This window comes from Tachyglossus aculeatus, chromosome 19, assembly GCF_015852505.1.
Source record: "Tachyglossus aculeatus isolate mTacAcu1 chromosome 19, mTacAcu1.pri, whole genome shotgun sequence".
Classification (NCBI taxonomy): domain Eukaryota; kingdom Metazoa; phylum Chordata; class Mammalia; order Monotremata; family Tachyglossidae; genus Tachyglossus; species Tachyglossus aculeatus.
The window spans coordinates 18,936,388-18,940,250 of NC_052084.1; positions in this window are offsets into that span (position 1 = coordinate 18,936,388).

The following is a 3,863-nucleotide window of genomic DNA, read 5'->3' on the forward strand; positions in this document are numbered from 1 at the left end:
GCTATATTGTATTCTCCCAAGCACTTAGTACAGTGCTTTGCACACAGTAAGCGCTCAATAAATGTGATCCAATGAATGAATGAATGAAAATGCACTTTCAGCTTTTTCTTATTTCCTCATTATAATCTCTGTTTGCTCAGCTGCCTTTCTGAATCATGAGACAGGCAGAAAGCTTTCTTCTAATGAACTATTTTGTGGGATGAAACTGAGTGTGACTTTTTTCCTCTGTGTTTCAGTTCCCCTAGATCTCTGCCCCCAACCAACTTAGGCATGATTTGGGGACCACAACCCAAAATGTTCCTTGCAGAGACCCATCCGCCACCCTCCTTCCCAACTCCCTGACCTTCCAGGGCTCATCCTTATTGAGGATTCTCCAGATCTTTCCAGAAAGGTTTTATCCTCCCAGGCAACTTGACTTTGCTCCCAAGCAGGCCATATATCAATTATTCATCTCCCGAATTTTCATTAGAAGCCCTCCTAATCATCACAATGCATTAATAAAGATGAAGGACAGTGATTCCCCATTCTCCAGAATGACCACTTTGGTTCTACTCTCAGACACACCAGTTGGGTGAAGGTGGCAGAAAGCAGATTCTTAGTTGTTCGCTAATGTCTCTTTATCCTCTGCACCACTTCCTATTTGGGGATTTGGGATGAATGATCCTTAAGCAAAATTTGACTCTAAAGTGCAAACCCCAGAATGAGGTTTTATTCTAGCTTCTCCATGATGATAAAACCAGATGTAAGTAACCCTAACAACAGTGGTTATTAAGGACTTACGAAGGGTTTAGGAAAAGTGGCGTGGCCTGGTGGATAGAGCACGGGCCTGGGAGATAGAGGAGCTGGGTTCTAGTCCCTGCTCTGCCACTTATCTGCTGTTGACCTTGGGCCTATTACTTAATTTCTCTGTGCCTTAATTATCTGACCTGTAAAATGGATATTCAATCTTTTTCTCACTGACTTAGACTGTGAGTTCCTGTAGGGCAGCCTGATTAACTTGCATTTAACCTCGGGGCTGAGAACGGTGTTTGACAAAGAATAAGTGCTGAATGAATACTGATTAACTTGTGTCTAGCCCTAGAGCTTAGAACAGTGCTTGACAAAGAGTTTAACGAATACCACAAGCGCTTAGTACGGTGCTCTGCACACAGTAAGTGCTCAATAAATACAATTGAATGAATATTGAAAAATAATAATAATGGGCCACACACCGGGTAGACTCTCAAAGTGGGGGCTCATTATCTAAATCAGTTGTCAAGGAAAAGACAATTCAAATAAATTCGAGCAGGACAACACAGATGCAATTAAATAATAGAATTCAGGTCAGGAGCGTGATCTGGTGGAAAGAGCAAAGTTCAGGTTCTCTGCGGTTCTAGGTTCTCTCCTAACCCTGCCACTGGCTCATTGGGAAGAAACTATGCCTCAGTTTATTCATCTGTAAAGTAGGGATAATATTATCTGCTTTTTCCAAGGTCACAAGGACTTTGTGAGAAGAAATTTGTACATAGAGAGTATGTCTACCAAATTTGTTATATTGTGCTCTCCCAAGTGCTTAGTACAATGCTCTGCACACAGTATGCACTCCATAAATATGATTAATGGATTGATTAAAATGTGAGGCAAGTAATATGGAAGTTTTGCAAAACAGAAGTGCTATATAATTTCACGGTTGCATTATTATTGATTAATCAGTCATAATGGCAAAAATTATTAAGTATTTTACCTAGCAGACCTTAAGCACCATTTCATCCAATACAGTTCTGAGTAATGAACTGCCACATGCAGTCTTAACAATAACTGTGACATTTATTAAGCACTTACTCTGATCCAAGCACTGAGGTAGAGATGGGATAATCAAGTTGGACACAGTCTCTGTCCCACACAAGGTCACAGTCTAAATAGGAAGAACAGATATTTAATTCCCATTTTACAGATGAGGAAACTGAGGTACAGCAAAGCTAAGTGACTTGCCCAACATCATGCAGCAGGCAAGTCGCACAGCAGAATTAGAAACCTAGGCTCTTGACTCCCAGGGCTATGCTCTTTGCAACAATAGTGTTCGGTCTGTTGAAAGGGGCTTCTCTTTCGAAATGGCAGAATCAATGTCAGTCAAAAAACAGAATTTATTAAACATTTCCTGACTGTACTAAGTTCTAGAGAAATTGGTACAAGTGATCCTTGCCCAAAAGGAGGGATTGGATCTGACATAATTATTTTGTATCTACCCCAGCATTTAGCACAGTACTTGGTACACAGTAAGCACTTAACAAATTCCATTTAAAAAAAAAAGGAGAAGGAGGAAGGGAAGGAGACTTGGAAGACTCCAAAAAGGATAAAATTTTACTTAAGAGGTCTCTCCATCATGTCAGCTGCTGGTAATAATAATGATGGTGTTTGTTAAGCGCTTACTATGTGCCAAGCACTGTTCTAAGCACTGGGGTAGATACAAGGTAATCAGGTTGTCCCCTGTGGGGCAAACCGTCTTAATCCCCATATTACAGAGGAAGGAAGCTAGGCACAGAGAAGTTAAGCAACTTGCCCAAGGTCCCACAGCAGACAAGTGGCAGCTGCAGAATTAGAACTCATGACCTTTGCCTCCCAAGCCTGTGCTCTTCCCACTAAGCCATGCTGCTTCCCCTCATGGCTCAGTGGAAAGAGCCCGGGCTTTGGAGTCAGAGGTCATGGGTTCAAATCCCAGCTCTGCCAATTGCCAGCTGCGTGACTTTGGGCAAATCACTTCACTTCTCTGGGCCTCAGTGACCTCAGCTGTAAAATGGGGATTAAGACTGTGAGCCCCTTGTGGAACAACCTTATCACCTTGTAACTTCCCCAGCGCTTAGAACAGTGCTTTGCACATAGTAAGCGCTTAATAATACTTAATACTCTAATACTTAACCAGTGTGAAAAAGAGAGGGTTCTATTAGTTCTTTTTCTTAGTCACCTAATAATAATAGTAGTGGTATTTATTATATGCTTACTATGTGCCAGGCACTGTATTATGTGCTTGGGGTAGAGACAAGCTAATCAGGTTGGACACAGTCTCTGTCCCACATGGGGCTCACAGTCTTAATTCCCATTTTACAGATGAGGTCACTGAGGTGCAGAGGAGTGAAGTGACTTTCCCAAGGTCACGAGGTCAGGTCTGTCCAACCAGATTTATTTGTACCTACCCCAGTGCTTAGAACAGTGCTTGGCACACAGTAAGTGCTTAACAAATACCAACATCATCATCATCATCACCATTTATGGTCATTAAAGGGCCACTGCACACTGCCAGTCATCATGGGGACAGAATCGTTACCTTCAGCCCTTCAAAGTTTCAGCATTGATTTTGACATCAAAGTTTCAAAGGGGACCTTGAAGCCAGGGTAAGGATTGAGCTTCTGATGCTCTATAAAAACATCCTCCAGCCGGAACAAACTGCAAACATCATCAGATCTGCACGGACTTTGAGCCCAATCAGCTCTCTGGAGGCTGCTGGAGTCCAAGGAGCAACAGAACAACAGTTTGGGGCTTGTAATGAGACCCATCATTTTCTTCTGCAAATAGCCTGAACCCTGGCAGTGGTCAAGCTAAGATTTAAGCATGCCTGAGGAAAAATGTAAACCACTGCTCCGCTCTCCTCCAACCTTCCACCCTCATTCTTCACTTTTTGCTTTCCAGGGACACCTTTAAGGGGAGGTCCATTGAAAGTCTCTAAACTTTATATAAACTTCCCCAGACCCACTTCCAAATGGTTGAGTGGTCACCTCTTTCTCTCTCCCTGTCCCTCTGTCTTTTGTACTGGCTGGCATTTTCTACACAGCTCTCCTCCATTCCCCTGGGCTAGGCTAATCCGACAGGCCTGGATATGACTCTGCAAT